Consider the following 19,003-nt stretch of genomic DNA (forward strand, 5'->3'; position numbering starts at 1 on the left):
CAATACAAACATATGGCTTAGTCCCCATCAAAGGAAAAATCAAGTCACTGTATTCCCTTCTCCAATGCTGAATCTCCTTTGCAATGTGGGAGAAAACAGAAGTGAACTAATAAAAATAGACCATGTAACGAAGATTAGGGAACAGGCAAACGGTAGAATACAAAATTTCTCTAATTTTATCATAAAATCAGAGTTCTTCAGCTAAAGATCCACAGTGAGATACTTCTTAATTCAATTCAATTAAATCAATGCTTACTGAGCACTACTTCAGGATATTTAAAATGAGGAAGACACAATTTGAGCTCACACTGCCAAAGGCTGGGGGATAAGAGAAGCATACAAATGACTATGTGAGGTTGAGGGATGTTAAGCATTAAAAGTGAAAAGAAGGGAAGAAAACAATATTAAACCACCTTTAACCCTGTAAAGAACTATATGAAGTATTTATAGATAAGCAAAACAAAGGTTCAGACAAGGTAAAAACATTTTTTCAAGGTCATATAGCAAGTATATAGTAGGGTATAGATTCAAATTCAGGATTAACTGACCCCAAAACTCAATCTCTCCCAAAGGACAGATAAATCATCTCTAGTTGGTTAGCTGGATGGAGGTTTGGAGGTTGGTAGAGAGAAACCAGGAACCGTTTCTTAGGGAGGCAGTTATTTCAGGTAGCACTTGGAAAAATATATACAATTTTGAAAAGCTAAGATGTTAAGGAAGGAGAACAATTCCAGGGGAAACAGCATAAGGCACAGAAATAGGGTCAATATTTGGAGAGTGTACTTACTTAGTTCAGATAATCTACAGCACAAACTCTTTACAAATAAACATTAAATTGGACACACGTTTTGGGGGCCAAATATTGAGGTTAAGTGATTAGTGCATTAATCCAGGCAAGAGTCTAAACTAGGATTTCAGCAGTTAAAAAGGAGAAGGGGGACTGATGTGAGGGACAATATGGGAAATTACTCTATATTTACTCCACATTTAAGGGGGAAAAAGGCAGGGAAGTCCAATAAATGAGTTTGAATTAGGAAGGGAAAATTATCCCTGTCCCACCCTCTTTTGCCCTATAGAAGTCAAGAAGTTGGCAAACTATGGCCCACAGGCAAAATCCATCCCACCCTCTGTTTTTGTAAATAAAGTTCTATTGGAACACAGCCATGTCCAGTCATTCCTGAATCATCAATGACTGCTTTCACCTTGCAACAGCAAAAACCATATGGTCAATAAAACCTAAAATATTTACTTTCTAGCTCTTAACAGAAAAAATCTGCTGACATTTACTCTAGTCCCACACCTTTTAAGCTCTTTCAGTATTTTGTTCTGGTCTAAGTATGAAGCTTATGTGGCTATTTCTTGATTGATCAATTTCCAAGATTATCATTTTAATTCCTATCATAGTAATTGAGAAGTTGGCTCTCTTACACCATCAGCCTTCTTCCCACTCTCCCCGCAACACACACACACTACTTTTTCCCAATAGGAATACATATCTAAATCAGTAGTCAGTGTTTAAAACATCACTATGATATTCTTCATTATTGAGCCAGATAATGTAATGTGATTGTTTCCATACTTATAAAAATGTCTTTCTGAAGTTAATAATTATCATTTGTATCACTTACCTATCACTGTTTTATTCCAAGTCCAACACGTTTGTCAACTGTCAATTTTTTTCAAATGTTCAAACATACCAAATCCTTCACTGCTTCTATTTGTTCTTCTCAAAACCCTCCACAGTCCTCCATCCTTTTTCTCCAGTCTGGACTGGTTCCTCTCTAAGCCTAATAAACAGCTATTTTCACAGAAACTCTTTTCTCTGCCCTCCTATATTGAATCTTTTGTTTCCTTCATCCTATGTCTTTCTCTTTATTGATTTCCTCCTCTTTTTTATGCAAGTTCATCCTCCAGAAGCTTTCTATGAAAAGACACGTAAGACATAAATGTTTTAATCCTTCTATGTCTCAGCACTTCTTTATTCTATCCTCATATCTAATCAATAGTTTGGCTGAATAATGAAATAATGCTGAAAATGACTTTCCCTCATAATATTTTTAATATTTTATTTATTTATTTGGTTGTGCCAGGTCTTAGTTGTGGCAGGCGTGCTCCTTAGTTGCAGCTCACCGGTTCCTTAGTTGAGGCACGTGTGCTCCTTAGTTATGGCTCACTGGCTCTTTAGTTGCAGCATGTGAACTCTTAGTTGTGGCATGCATGTGGGATCTAGTTTCCTAACCAGGGATCGAACCTAGGCCCCCCGCATTGAAAGCGCAGAGTCTTAACCACTGCGCCACCAGGGAAGTCCCCCTCATAATTTTGAAATCTTTGCACCACTGTCTTCTACAATCCACTGTTGCTATTAAAAGTTTGATGTCATTCTGATTTCTATTCATCTCTATGTGACTTCTATGTTTTCTTTTTCCTTTGCTTTATATACCCTCCACAAAGCTTTCAGGATTTTACTTTAATTTTACTTTTACTTTAATGATGTTCTTAAATTTCAGCATGAAGTAGTTTCACAGTCTTTTCTCATTAATAATGCTAGATACCTGGGGAGTCTTTTCAGACTACAAACTTTTATCCTCCTGTACTAGGAAATTTTCTTGCAATATTTCTTTGATAATTTCCTTCAGGCCTTTTTCTTGTTCTCTATTTGTATTAGTTATCTATTGCCACAATAATGATGCCTAACAAAGCATCCTAAAATTCAGTGGCTTAAAACAATAATCATTTATAATTGTTCTGGATTCTACCAGTCAGCTAGGTAGTTCCACTGATCTTGGCTGGGTTTGTTTAGGCAGTTCTTTCTGGTCTTGGCTGGGCAAGAAATTCTGTGGTGGGCTGGCCATTAGCTGAATTAAAATGGCATTGCTAAGATAAGGCCCTGTTCCATGAGTCTCATCCTCTAGCAGGATAGCTCAAGCACGTTCTCATGATAATCACATAGGTTTCAGACAGGAAGCAGAAATGTATTTTAAGCTTCTGTATCAAATTTTCTACTCCTCACTGGCCAAATTAAGTCTCAGAGTCAAGTCCAAAGCAAGTGTCAGAGGTCACCACAAAAGGGCTTAGATATCCACATTCACATGTGGAACCCCTATTAGTCAGATCTCAAGTATGCTGCATTGATCCTCTAATTTCCTTTTCTATCCTCCTGCCCTCCAGTGCCTAGCACCGAACTTCAGTAAATATTTTGATGACTGAAAGAACTCAGAACTCAGTCAATCTAAATGTACGTTCTCTGTAACTCAAGCTATGTTATTGGTTCATGTTTTTTTCAGTGACAATGTAATGAGCTCTTAAAACCTGTAAATGGCTGTTCTAAAAATAGGCAACAGCCTCTAAGGTAACTACAGAAAGAAGAGATTAAATGCCAGGACTCCAGAGTTAGACAGGAGAAGCCCTTTTAAAGGCTACTCTGATGTGCAGTGTCAAACCACACTGTCCCCCTGGGGCACGGGGAGCAACAGGTGATTAAGACTGGTCAGGTTGGGTTGGAGACCATACTGTATAGAGATCCAAGTCCAGAAAACAAGGGATTAAAGTCTCCCCATTTTCCATGGTGAGAAACAAGCCAGGAAGTTTTGGAACCAAATGGGGGCAACAGTGTCTGAGGTGTCAAAAGTCAGGAAGGAGCTAAGGACCTGAGGACCAGTGTATCATAGCACTGCTGAGAAAAAGGCAAAGTCTCAATGGTGAAGGCAAACAAAGGGCCTGGGAACATAGTAGGTCAGAGAGCAGAAGAGAGAGTGAGTTTGAGCCTAAGGTAGGTTTCACTTGATTGTTGAGCTATTTGCCCTAGGGCTTAGAATATGAGTGAAGTGCTTTTCATCTGGATTTCTCAACCTTGGCATTATTGACATTCGGGGCCAGATAATTCTTTGTTGGGGGTGGGGTACAGCTGCCCTCTGCACTGTAGGACTGTTGCAGCCTTAGCCTATGCCCACTAGATGCCAAAAAATGTCTTCAGACATTGCTGAGTGTCCCCTGGGAGGCAAAATCACCCCTGGTTGAGAACCAATGTTTTACCAGTGTTTGAATCAAGTGGCCGCTGTTGACTAAAGAAAGGGTGAGGGGGAACAGTGATTATAAAATGTTACATATTTTCATATGAATTCCAAAAGGAATCAGGACCAAAGGTAACCTAATCATGAACACAGGTTGGCAGAGATGAAATAAATACCAAGAAGAAGTTTTTGTATTTGCAAATGCATGAAATGTGAACTATTTTAGATTATAGTGAAGAAACAGTGTTTGGAGTAAGGAGATTGGAGTTGATATAATCAATAGCTTACAATTTAATATATAAGACAGATATGTAAATAAATTATTCATAGTTAGACTGATTACAATCAGATTATCCCTATGTTATAGCTTTAAAAAAAAGAACTCCTTCTTCAGAATTGACAAAAGTAACAGCCTCAAAATAAAAGTATACAGAATGAATGAATGAGCAAATGAACAAGCAGATGGATAAATAAGAAATCAAACACCAAACTAGTAAAGCTTTTTTTGGGTCTTAGGCAAGATGTGGTACATCATATAAATGAAAGCTTCATTATTCTACTACATCTCCTTTCATTTTCCTTAAATGTCATTCTCACTATAAATGCTAATTGGTTTAGCATATATAATAAATTAATCTGGTGGTAGAATAATTCTATAACACAATCCATGCTGGAAAATCTTTGCTTCTCAGCTTTACAGATAATGAAGCTTCTAAATAGATCTAGCCCACTAGTCTGTGCACAGACCAGACTGATACTGGGCTAGAGTGCACCATACAGCCTCTCCAGACATACAGCCAGTGTCCATCTGATTGGTCAGTGCTTGTGCCTTATCAGTTGTTAAACAGTTTTAATGTCATGTTTGATTGGTACAGTTTCTCAATTTTAGAGCAACAGGCTCGGTTCCCAAGAAAAGGGATCATAACTATATTACATTCTTTCTCCCTCTAAAAGTATAAAAATACTAGTTACCAACTGAGCTAGCACAACAGATCCACCGAGTTGGACTGATTCTGCCTTTAACACCTTGTTAATTCATGATGACAATTTATTCATATTTTAGTTGCTTTGAAATATCTGATGCTACCACTGAGATAATCTCCATTCCTCATGAGACGGAGTCATATAAAACTGGGTTTGAACCTGAGCACCATCAGGGTCTGTCTATGTGACCCTGCGCAATGCGATGTTTAACTTCTTTTAAGGTTGAAGTGTATATAGGACTTTAACCACATGCAAATGAGGAAAATAATACCTCATAGGTTTACTGTGAGAATCAATAAGGAGATGATAAATCTATGATTAGCATACACTAGGTGCTCAAAGAATACAAGCATTTCCTTTAATATAAATTTACTGAGCAAACTTATCTTACAACTCTTTCCTCTTTGCTTAACCTTCTTTAGATTCTTCTACTTTATCAACTTGTCATTCATTCTTTCATTTATTCGAAGTTACAAAGAGCATAAACTTATCACTGCCTCTCCTAAAACATCTCCCAGATATCTCTGGAATCCATAGTGAAAAGTAGAAATTATGGTTCTAAATTGGCCTTCACCCTGAAAAAACAGCTTGCCTTTGTTTTAAAGTGTCCCTCCACCATCTCTGACATTTTCCAGCATTGAGAAAACAACACTATTGGCTTTTAAGTCAGGCAGTCCTGGATTCCAAATCCAACTGTGTTTCTTACTTAGTCAAGTTACTTGGTCCAGTTACTAAATTTCTGAGTCTCAATGTCCTGCAACCTAACACATATATGCCAATGAGCACAGTGCCTACAAAATAATAGGTATTCTAGCAAATGATTTAATTTTTCTCAGCACTGAGGTTGCTAACCAAACCTATGTTCTCAGTCAACAATTTCTCTCAAAGATACAATCCAAAATGATATAGTCCAAACCATATGCCATTATCATGCTCTGTTCCACAATTATTCACTCATTTAGTTATTCAACAAATAATTTTCTGAATGCCTTATATGTTCTAGGAATAAAATAATAACATTTGTACGGCACTTTAAAGGATAACTAAGCCAAAGTTTCAGGACTGAAGGAGCTCAGGGTCTAGTGGGAAGGCAAACATGCAAACCAACAATTACAATGCAGTATTCTAAGTGCTAAAAATAGACATGTGCGGCTTCCCTGGTGGTGCAGTGGTTAAGAATCCGCCTGCCAATGCAGGGGACACGGGTTCGAGCCCTGGTCCAGGAAGATCCCACATGACGCGGAGCAACTAAGCCCATGTACCACAACTACTGAGCCTGCGCTCTAGAGCCTGTGAGCCACAACTACTGAGCCCACGTGCCATAACTACTGAAGCCCGCGCGCCTACAGCCCATGCTCCACAAGAGAAGCTGCCGCAATGAGAAGCCCGTGCACCACAACAAAGAGTAGCCCCCCTCTCTGCAACTAAAGAAAAGCCCGTGTGCAGCAATGAAGACCAAACGCAACCAAAAAAATAAAATAAAATAGAGATGTGTACAAGGTGCAGGGATGCACAGAAGATAGAGATCAGGCAAAGTTTCCCAGAAGAGATGATTATGATGGAACTGAGTCTTGGAGGATGAACAGGGCTTTGCAGAGCACACAAGGGAAAGATGGGTATTCCAGGGGGAATAACAATAGAAAGCGCGTGATGCCTGCTGACAATGCCAAGTACAGGAATCAGGTATGGCTGGAGGATGCTGTTGTAGAGGACTGGTGGAAAATGAGGCAGGTTGGAAGGAGCCAAATCACAAAAGGCCTCAAATGATACTCCAAAGAGTTTGGACTTTATTCTTTAAGCACTGGAGAGTCACTGATTTCTAAGTCAGAGAATAACATATTTTAAAACAATTCCTCTAATGTCAGAGGAACGAAAGGGGAGGAAGGGCTGACATTGGAAGTGGTGATAATGAATGGATGCAAGTGGGAAGAGAAAGGTTCAAGGACCGCGCTGGGGTTTCTAGCTTAGAGGAATGGTGCACAGTGGTTCCACTAACACAAAGGAGCCATACAAGTGGCAGAGCAGAACTATGGGTAAAGATAATGAACTTTTTGGAGCTTCACACCTCCACTGAGAGGGAGATGTTCAAAACACCATTGGGAACAACATGTCTGAAGTACAATAGAGAGGACTAAAGTTGAGATATAGATTTATGATAGATATTTGGGCGTAATAATTTTTTAAAAGGAAGGAACATGCCTTTTAAAAGAAATGTAATTTGTTTAGACTTCTCTCTCGACTTCAAATAAAAAGATTACAAATTTAAAACCTTAGTCTATTGCACATATATTACACTTTAACATAAAAAACATGAAAAGACATCAACATATTAATGAAAACAGTAAACCCTTACCAAAGATAAGTATTTTATATTCATTTACTTATCACTTTTTTAAAGCAGTCGACTAACTAGTAAGGACATTCTCCTTACCTATAAAATTAATATATTTCCAAAATAATGTTCACATGGCAAAAAAAAAAAAAAACCATCATGCTTCATCTTCTGAATAAACAAGTGTGTTTAATTTCCTGAGTAAACATTACTCGTACTTGACACTGAACAGAGTCCAAATTCACTGAAGGAGTTAAGAAATTTCTAAAATCCCAGGAGCAATAAGCCTCACCCAGAGAATCTAGTCAAGAGCTTACTGTAAAGAACTAAAAGTCAATGTCATACCAAAATTTTAAATAACATCATGCAACCCTCTATTTAATAAATTATTTCAAAATCAGGTCACAATTGACAGACACACTATCTTGGGCAGACGGGAGAGAGTAGATAAGCAGAGAAAATTTCCTTTTCTCTACTGAAGCATGTCCACCAACTGTCATATCTGGAAAACAGCCAAAATGAGCACTTTATTTGCAAAAAGAACAGGAGACTCTTGAAATATTGGCAAAATGTGTGGTGTATAAAATATGGAATGTAGAGAATTCTTTTAAGATTAATTTTATGGATATTTGGAAATGTTTCTAAGACATAGATTAAAAGTATAAGTCCATCCATGTAACAAGCTCTAAAAGCCAAAGGTAGAGAGAGCCCTTGAATCCCTGGGGATAATCTTTACCCTTTTCTTCTAGATGGTGACCATCTACCCGGGGTTAAGGTCCCCTTATGCACTTCCAAGGCAGATATCTGGCCTCACAGATATTTACCTGAATTAGTCACATGAGTTACCTTGAGAAAACCATGGTAAAACTATGTCTCTTTCTCTTAACTTTCTTTTCCTTATGTTTCTTAACCTTTCAATTCTTCTTTTGTCATAGAGCATTTTCTAGTTTCCTGGCTACATGGCTTACCAGTGAAAGCCGACACAGATGAGTTGCTAAGAAAAATAGCTGAACTATTAAGAAGGAAGAGAGAAAAGAGGAAGGGAACCTAGAAATGTTAACAATGAGAGGAAAACCATGGACTTTGTCCGCATCTGTATAAACTTATAACTCTAGATTAGTGTTCTCAATTCAGCTCAGGGGCCATGGGCAACTAAGAGTCACCAAGGGTTTTCTAAATGGACTTCTCACTGATCTAAAATAAATGCATACTAAAAATGTAACAGTAGGAGTCAGGATAATGTTCACAGCCAACAACCAGGGAAAAGAGAAGGGTAAGCAATGATTTTGAGTACCTTTACTATTAGAAACTCCCTGGCAGTTATAACATTTCTACTAACAGCATTGTCATCTTGGATAAGGTGCCCAATTGTATCACAACGTATTCTGGCTCTTTAAATAAGTGAGGGAAGCATAACAGAGGGGAAATGGGAAAGGTAAGGTGAAGAAAGACTTCTGGGGACTTCCCTGGTGGCACAGTGGTTAAGAATCTGCTTGCCAATTCAGGGGACACGGGTTCGATCCCTGGTCCAGGAGGATCCCACATGCCGCAGAGCAACTAAGCCCGTGCGCCGCAACTACTGGCCCTGCGCTCTAGAGCCCATGAGCCACAACTACTGAGTCTGCGTGCCACAAATACTGAAGCCCGCGCACCTAGAGCCCGTGCTCTGCGACAAGAGAAGCCACCGCAATGAGAAGCCCACACACTGCCATGAAGAGTAGCCCCTGCTCATCACAACTAGAGAAAGCCCGTATGCAACAATAAAAACCCAACACAGCCAAAAATTAATTAAGTATAAAAATTTTTTTAATTAAAAAAATTTTTTTAATTTAAAAAAAAAGAAAGACTTCTGGTTTCAGTGTATTCTCTCAAGAAGTTCACAAAATAGTCAAGGTAATAAATTTTTTCCACATGACCTTTTTCTGAGATTGTGTCCCCTTTTCCCCCCCAACCATGAGGTTGAGCCCAAAGAGATCCAGCAGCCCCTAGTATATGCTCTGTGCTCCTGTCCCTCTGATCCTGCTGCCTTGATTCCTGGTCCTTTCAACTCCTGGCAATTCAACTCTTACTTGATTCTACAAGATCCATACAGTCCTATAAATTCCTATTTCAGTGTAAAAGAGCAAGCAAGCAAGACTTCTGAGGAAGGTTACATTAGATATGGATCTTATACTCTTTTCCTCAGCTACTTTCCATCAGAGAAACAATATATGGATTACATTACTGAGAAAATAATACCTGTCAATCCCAGATTCAAGAATTTTGGAAGGATTTCAAAGGGAATAGGGTATAGACAGGATAGATACTCTGTGTAGTCCCATGTTCCGCTAACAAATGCCACAAACTACAAAGTTCAAGAACCATTTCTATGGAAGCCCAAAGATTCCATAAAAATAGAAAGCCAAGATACAAAAAGGAATACTATGAAAAGGTCATATATTATTACAGGTATACTGATGATAAAAAAAGATAAGAAAGTAAGAAAAGAGTAGGAATCATGATCTCTTCAGATCCCTATTATCTTACACATTAAGTATGTTGTTTAAATCCAGGCCTGTTTGGTTCCGTTACTAGCTAGTAAAACCAAAATTTTAATCATCCTTCCATTGAAGTTGTCTTCCCAGACCTAGAAAAGGAGAGTAGCAATTGATAATACTGCCTGCTGCTTATTTTTTCTTGGATTTGGCAGGAAAAGCTGAATGGTCTTTTAAAGTACAGAATATAACTGCAATGAATTATTTCTGAAATGCTCTCAACTATTTTCTTCCCACTTTTTGCAAATAAAGAGGGTATTTTTCAGCTATAGCAAATGCTTATTAAAGAGCTTCCTGAAAGTTTCTTTGTTTAGATTTGTTTCAAGGAATTACAGAATCCTGATAATAATTTAAAGTCTGAGATAAATTACCTACTGTCTTGGTTCATTTGCAGCAATAATCATTTTTATAAGAGCTATGCAGATTTACCATATGTTAAAATATACTTTGTCAATTTCCTAACATAATGCTTTTGTGACATCTTGAAAATCATAGTGGGAATATCATATAACAAGAAAAACCTACCTCACAGGGAACTGTACCTAATGCACTGTGGTAACCTAAATGGAACGGAAGTCCAGAAGGGAGGGGATATCTGTAAGTGTATGGCTGATTCATTTTGCTGTGCAGTGGAGGCTAACACAACATTGTAGAGCATCCATACTTCAATAAAAATTAACAAAAAGAAAAAATAGAAAAACCTACTTGCTAAAATCCTTATCTCTATCAAATTCTGCAAACTCAACTCCCTCAAAGAATGACAGTTTCTATCTCAGTGCTTTTATAACTTTTTTTCTGCATTATCATCATCTTACTGAAATTCTTGGGAATGCACTTCGCTGACAATTATGATAAAGAGTTTCAGCTAAACAGAGCAAAAAATACATAACGATTTTCTGTCTCTCAGTCAATCTGGACGCCTACTACATATCCACAACAATAGACATGAAAGAAAAGCTCATAAAAAATACAAAGTGCTGACCAGCCTAACAAGTTATCATCATCTGTCCTCCAAAATGCAAGGAGAAGTAGTGTACAAAGAACTGCCACACAGTACTCAAGCTTTGGTCATAATCTCCATGTTACCCAGAATTCTTAAATGCCAATAGCCTGATTTTCTTCCAAAACAAGGCTACATGCACTGCTGACTTGGAGAGATTAGTAATAGTAGTAGTAGTAGTAGTAGTAATAGTGTCATCATCACTGATTTAAAAAAAAAGAGCATTATGTTACTCTCCTCTTCCACTTCCTCTTCCACTCTCCTCTTTTCCTTCCTCATCATTTCCCTTCTCTTCCTGAACAATTCAGTCCTTAGAGCCATTAAGTAGGGCAGAGAAAAGGAGGCATCCACACCAGAAGAAAGAGGGAAGCCGCAGTGGCCTACAGTGAAGCGATAGAGCCCAAGCCAGGGGAGAAGGATGACGGGATTGGGGACAGCTGACACCATATTGGGGTGTCAGAGCTTAAGCAAGCTGGAGAAGGCATCCTCATACAGTAGTGGATGATGTGAGAGGGTGAGAGCCCAAATAGGGTGAAAAGGGTGTCCATGTAGTAGTGGCAGAGGGGAACATCCTGATGTGGGGTGTCAGAGTCCAAACAGGGTGAAGACTGTATTCACATACAAGGGTCACACCCAGTGCAGGGGGATTAGGCCCTAAGAAAAATTAAAAAGGTATCCCTCTGTAGATGCCAACTGGCATAAGGAGTCAGAGCCTGAAAAGGGCAAGAGGGTTTCTGTGTAGGAGACAGCCTAACATGGTGGCAGAGCCTGAGTGGGGCAAGGAAGACAATGATACAGAGAGGGTAGGCAGTAGAGAGAAGGATTGGTTACATACAGGGGAATTTATCAAATAAGTATATGTACTAAAGCGAAGCGAAGCCAAGTTTTTCACTACTGAAAATGGAAATTACAAATATAGGCAGGGAGAAACTAACATGAATCCTGCCTGTGGAGTTGGAATAGAATTAGACATATCATTGTAAACTCATGGATTTCAAAAAATATAGATATAGATGTTAATATGTGTATCTTTGTATGTGAATATTTTTTTTTCACTCCCTTGCTGAGATAATCTGAGATAGGTGACATGCCAAAAGCAATGAACATACCTAGCACCCAAAATCTTAACTTCTAATTACCATTTTCCAATAAAAGGAACCATAGCTTCTTGGAGAAATGGTTGGTTCAGGACTGAGGCAGAGAAAGATGAGTCTTGGAACATTTTATGATGCCAAAAGCAAGGAAATGATGAAAAGAAGTCAGCCTGAAAGGACTTGTACTGGCTAAGTTTGGAACAATTTAAGTATCAAAATTAATAATGTCAATAATGCATTATAACCCATGCAATAAAATAATAAACCATGAGTCCATACGTATTTACAGGCATACCTCGTTCTATTGTACTTCACTTTATTGCACTTCGCAGATACTAGATTTTTTACAAATTGAAGATTTGTGGCAACCCTGTGTCAAGGAAGTCTATCGGTGCCATTTTTCCAACAGCATTTGCTCAATTCATCTCTCTGTGCCACATTTTTGTAATTCTTGCAATATTTCAAGCTTTTTCATTGTTATTATATTTGTTATGATGATCTATGATCAGTGATCTTTGATGCTATTATAGTATCAATAATTATTTCGAGGGAAGGAGACATTCAAGATGGCAGAGGAGTAATATGTGGAGATCACCTTCCTCCCCACATATACATCAGAAATACATTTACATGTGGAACAACTCCTACAGAACACCTACTGAACGCTGGCAGAAGACCTCAGACTTCCCAAAAGGCAAGAAACTCCCCCACGTACCTGGGTAGGGAAAAGAAAAAAGAAAAAACAGAGACAAAAGAATAGGGACAGGACCTGTACCACTAGGAGGGAGCTGTGAGGTGGAGACGGTGAGTTGGAGGGGGGAGGGGAGCTTCGGAGCCACAGCGGAGAGCACAGCAACAGGGGTGCGGAGGTCAAAGCGGAGAGATTCCCGCGCAGAAGATCGGTGCCGATCGGCACTCACCAGCCCGAGAGACTTGTCTGCTTACCCGCCGGGACAGGGCAGGGGCTGGGAGCTGAGGCTCAAGCTTCCGTCGGATCCCAGGGAGAGGACTGGGGTTGGCTGCATGAACACAGCCTAAAGGGGCTAGTGCACCACGGCTAGCTGGGATGGAGTCCAGGAAAAAGTCTGGAGCTGCCGAAGAGGCAAGAGACTTTTTCTTGCCTATTTCCTGGTGCGCGAGGAGAGGGGATTAAGAGCGCCGCTTAAAGGAGCTCCAGGGACAGGCACGAGCCGCGGCTATCAGCGCGGACCCCACAGACGGGCATGAGATGCTAAGGCTGCTGCTGCCACCACCAAGAAGCCTGTGTGCGAGCACAGGTCACTCGCCACACCTCCCCTCCCGGGAGCCTGTGCAGCCCCTCACTGCCAGGAACCCGTGACCCAGGGACAACTTCCCCAGGAGAACACACGGCGCGCCTCAGGCTGCTGCAAGGTCACGCCGGCCTCTGCCACCACAGGCTCACCCCGCATCCGTACCCCTCCCTCCCCTCGCCCTGAGTGAGCCAGAGCCCCCGAATCAGCTGCTGCTTTAACCCCGTCCTGTCTGAGCGAAGAACAGACGCCCTCAGACAACCTACACGCAGAGGTGGGTCCAAATCCAAAGCTGAACCCCAGGAGCTGTGCGAACAAAGAAGAGAAAGGGAAATTTCTCCCAGCAGCCTCAGGAGCAGCAGATTAAATCTCCACAATCAACTTGATATACCCTGAATCTGTGGAATACCTGAAGAGACAACGAATCATCCCAAAATTGAGGCAGTGGACTTTGGGAGCAACGAGATATATTATTTTTCCCTTTTTCTCTTTTTGTGAGTGTGTATGTGTATGCTTCTTTGTGTGATTTTGTCTGTACAGCTTTGCTTTCACCATTTGTCCTAGGGTTTGCTCTGTCCATTTTCTTTTTTTTTTTTTTTAAGTATAGTTTTTAGTGCTTGTTCTCATTGGTGGATTTGTTTTTTGGTTCAGTTGCTTTCTTCTTTCTTTTTTTTTCTTTTTTTTATAATTTTTATATTTTTAATATTTATTTTTTATTTTAATAACTTTATTCTTTTTTTCTCTTTCTTTTTTTCTGCCTTTTCTTCTGAGCCATGCGGTTGACAGTTCCTGGTGCGGCAGCCAGGTATCAGGCCTGTGCCTCTGAGGTGGGAGAGCCGAGTTCAGGACATTGGTCCACCAGAGACCTCCCAGCTCCATGTAATATCAAACGGCAAAAGTTCTCGCAGAGATCTCCATCTCAACACTAAGACTCAGCTCCACTCAATGACCAGCAAGCTCCAGTGCTGGACACCCTATGCCAAAAAACTAGCAAGACAGGAACACAACCCCACCCATTAACACGGAGGCTGCCTAAAATCATAATAAGGTCACAGACACCCAAAAACACACCACCAGATGCAGACCTGCCCACCAGAAAGACAAGATCCAGCCTCATCCACCAGAACACAGGCACTAGTCCCCTCCACCGGGAAGCCTACACAACCCACTGAACCAACCTTAGCCACTGGGGGCCGACACCAAAAACAACGGGAACTACGAACCTGCAGCCTGCGAAAAGGAGACCCCAAACACAGTAAGTTAAGCAAAATGAGAAGACACAGAAACACACAGCAGATGAAGAAGCAAGGTAGAAACCCACCAGACGTAACAAATGAAGAGGAAATAGGCAGGCTACCTGAAAAAGAATGCAGAATAATAACAGTAAAGATGATCCAAAATCTTGGAAATAGAACAGAGAAAATACAAGAAACGTTTAACAAGGACCTAGAAGAACTAAAGAGCAAAAAAACAGTGATAAAAAACACAATAAATGAAATTAAATTTCTTTAGAAGGGATCAGTAGCAGAAAAACTGAGGCAGAAGAACAGATAAGTGACCTGGAAGACAAAATAGTGGAAATAACTACTGCAGAGCAGAATAAATAAAAAAGAAGGAAAAGAATGGAGGACAGTCTCAGAGACCTCTAGGACAACATTAAACCCACCAACATTCAAATTATAGGGGTCCCAGAAGAAGAAGAGAAAAAGAAAGGGACTGAGAAAATATTTGAAGAGATTATAGTTGAAAACTTCCGTAATATGGGAAAGGAAATAGTTAATCAAGTCTAGGAAGTGCAGAGAGTTCCATACAGGATAAATCCAAGGAGAAACATGCCAAGATACATATTAATCAAACTATCAAAAATTAAATACAAAGAAAATATATTAAAACCAACAAGGGAGAAACAACAAATAACATACAACGGAATCCCCATAAGGTTAACAGCCGATCTTTCAGCAGAAACTCTGCAAGCCAGAAGGGAGTGGCAGGACATATTTCAAGTGATGAAAGGGAAAAACCTACAACCAAAATTACTCTACCCAACAAGGATCTCATTCAGATATGACAGAGACATTAAAACCTTTACAGACAAGCAAAAACTAAGAGAATTCAGCACCACCAAACCAGATTTACAACAAATGCTAAAGGAATTTCTCTAGGCAGGAAACACAGGAGAAGGAAAAGACCTACAATAACAAACCCAAAACAATTAAGAAAATGGTAATAGGAACATACATATCGACAATTACCTTAAATGTAAATGGATTAAATGCTCCAACCAAAAGACATAGACTGGCTGAATGGATACAAAAACAAGACCCATATATACGTTGTCTACAAGAGACCCACTTCAGACCTAGGGACACATACTGAAAGTGAGGGGATGGAAAAAGATGTTCCATGCAAATGGAAATCAAAAGAAAGCTGGAGTAGAAAGCTGGATATTTTCTCATATTACACAAAATAGATTTTAAAATAAAGACCGTTACAAGAGACAAAGAAAGACACTACGTAATAATCAAGAGATCAATCCAAGAAGAAGATATAACAATTTTAAATATTTATGCACCCAACATAGGTGCAACTCAAAACATAAGGCAAATGCTAACAGCCATAAAAGGGGAAATCGACAGTAACACAATCATAGTAGGGGACTTTAACACCTTACTTTCACCAATGGACAGATCATCCAAAATGAAAATAAATAAGGAAACACAAGCTTTAAATGATACATTAAACAAGATGGACTCAATTGATATTTATAGGACATTCCATCCAAAAACAACAGAATACACTTTCTTCTCAAGTGCTCATGGAACATTCTCCAGGAGAGATCATATCTTGGGTCACAAATCAAGCCTTGGTAAATTTTAGAAAATTGAAATCGTATCAAGTATCTTTTCTGACCACAACACTATGAGAATAGGTATCAATTACAGGGAAAATTCTGTAAAAAATGCAAACACGTGGAGGCTAAACAATACACTACTTAATAACCAACAGATCACTGAAGAAATCAAATAGGAAATCAAAAAATACCTAGAAACACATCACAATGAAAACACAACGACCCAAAACCTATGGGATACAGCAAAAGCAGTTCTAAGAGGGAAGTTTATAGCAATACAATCCTACCTTAAGAAACATGAAACATCTCAAATAAACAACCTAACCTTACACCTAAAGCAATTAGAGAAAGAAGAACAAAAAAAACCCAAAGTTAGCAGAAGGAGAGAACTCATAAGCAGATCAGAAATAAATGAAAAAGAAATGAAGGAAACAATAGCAAACATCAATAAAACTAAAAGCTGGTTCTTTGAGAAGATAAACAAAATTGATAAACCATTAGCCAGACTCATCAAGAAAAAAAGAGAAGACTCAAATCAGTAGAATTAGAAATGAAAAAGGGGAAGTAACAACTGACACTGCAGAAATACAAACGATCATGAGAGATTACTACAAGCAACTATATGCCAATAAAATGGACAACCTGGAAGAAATGGACAAATTCTTACAAATGCACAACCTTCTGAGACTGAACCAGGAGGAAACAGAAAATATGAACAGACCAATCACAAGCACTGAAATTGAGACTGTGATTAAAAATCTTACAACAAACAGAAGCCCAGGACCAGATGGATTCACAGGCGAATTCTATCAAACACTTAGAGAAGAGATAACACCTATCCTTCTCAAACTCTTTCAAAATATAGCAGAGGGAGGAACACTCCCAAACTCATTCTACGAGGCCACCATCACCCTGATACCAAAACCAGACAAAGATGGCACAAAGAAAGAAAACTACAGGCCAATATCACTGATGAACATAGATGCAAAAAACCTCAACAAAATACTAGCAAACAGAATCCAACAGCACATTAAAAGGATCATACACCGTGATCAAGTGGGGTTTATCCCAGGAATGCAAGGATTCTTCAATATATGCGAATCAATGTGATACACCATATTAACAAATTGAAGAATAAAAACCATATGATCATCTCAATAGATGCAGAAAAGGGTTTGACAAAATTCAACACCCATTTATGATAAAAAACCCTCCAGAAAGTAGGCATAGAGGGAACTTATCGCAACATAATAAAGGCCATATATGACAAACCCACAGCCGACATCGTTCTCAATGGTGAAAAACTGAAACCATTTCCTCTAAGATCAGGAACAAGACAAGGTTGTCCACTCTCACCACTATTATTCAACATAGTTTAGGAAGTTTTAGCCACAGCAATCAGAGAAGACAAAGAAATAAAAGGAATCCAAATCGGAAAAGAAGAAGTAAAGCTGTCACTGTTTGCAGATGACATGACACTATATAGAGAGGATCCTAAAGATGCTACCAGAAAAGCAGTAGAGGTAATCAATGAATTTGGTAAAGTACCAGGATACAAATTAATGCAGAGAAATCTCTTGCATTCCTATACACTAATGATGAAAAATCTGAAAGAGAAATTAAGGAAACACTCCATTTACCATTGCAACAAAAAGAATAAAATACCTAGGAATAAAGCTACCTAAGGAGACAAAAGACCTGTATGCAGAAAACTGTAAGATACTGATGAAAGTAATTAAAGATGATACAAACAGATGGAGAGATATATCATGTGCTGGATTGGAAGAATCAACATTGTGAAAATGACTATACTACCCAGAGCAATCTGCAGATTCAGTGCAAGCCCTATGAAACCACCAATGACATTTTTCACAGAACTAGAACAAAAATGTCACAATTTGTATGGAAACACAAAAGACCCCGAATAGCCAAAGCAATCTTGAGAAAGAACAATGGAGCTGGAGGAATCAGGCTCCTGGACTTCAGACTATACTACAAAGCTACAGTAATCAAGACAGTATGGTACTGGCCCAAAAACAGAAATATAGATCAATGGAACAGGATAGAAAGCCCAGAGATAAACCCACGCACCTATGGTCACCTTATTTTTGATAAAGGAGGCAAGAATATACAAAAGAGAAAAGACAGCCTCTTCAATAAGTGGTGCTGGGAAAACTGGACAGCTACATGTAAAAGAATGAAGTTACAACACTCCCTAACACCATACACAAAAATAAACTCAAAATGGATTAAAGACCTAACTGTAAGGCCAGACACTATAAAACTCTTAGAGGAAAACATAGGCAGAACACTCTATGACATAAATCACAGCAAGATCCTTTTTGACCCACCTCCTAGAGAAATGGAAATAAAAACAAAAATAAACAAATGGGACCTAATGAAACTTAAAAGCTTTTGCACAGCAAAGGAAACCATAAACAAGATGAAAAGACAACCCTCAGAATGGGAGAAAATAGTTGCAAATGAAGAAACTGACAAAGGATTAATTGCCGAAATTTACAAGTGGCTCATGCACATGAAAGGATGCTCAACATCACTAATCATTAGAGAAATGGAAATCAAAACTACAATGAGGTATCACCTCACAGCAATCAGAATGGCCATCATCAAAAAATCTACAAACAATAAATGCTGGAGAGGGTGTGGAGAAAAGTGGGCCCTCTTGCACTGTTGGTGGGAATGTAAACTGATACAGCCACTATGGAGAACAGTATGGAGTTTCCTTAGAAAACTAAAAATAGAACTACCATAGGACCCAGCAATCCCACTACTGGGCATATACCCTGAGAAAAGCATAATTGAAGAAGAGTCATGTACCACAATGTTCATTGCAGCTCTATTTACAATAGCCAGGACATGGAAGCAACCTAAGTGTCCATCGACAGATGAATGGATAAAGAAGATGT

The 19,003-nt window shown here is 39.1% G+C and overlaps 1 protein-coding gene across 1 annotated transcript in view; it reads right to left on the minus strand.

The window, feature by feature from the left end:
* The window catches only part of LOC118902195 (ankyrin repeat and sterile alpha motif domain-containing protein 1B-like), a 191,366-nt gene that overhangs the window by 156,965 nt on the left and 15,398 nt on the right, over positions 1-19,003 (minus strand). The gene's annotated exons all lie outside the window — the stretch shown is intronic.

This window comes from Balaenoptera musculus, chromosome 10, assembly GCF_009873245.2.
Source record: "Balaenoptera musculus isolate JJ_BM4_2016_0621 chromosome 10, mBalMus1.pri.v3, whole genome shotgun sequence".
NCBI lineage: Eukaryota > Metazoa > Chordata > Mammalia > Artiodactyla > Balaenopteridae > Balaenoptera > Balaenoptera musculus.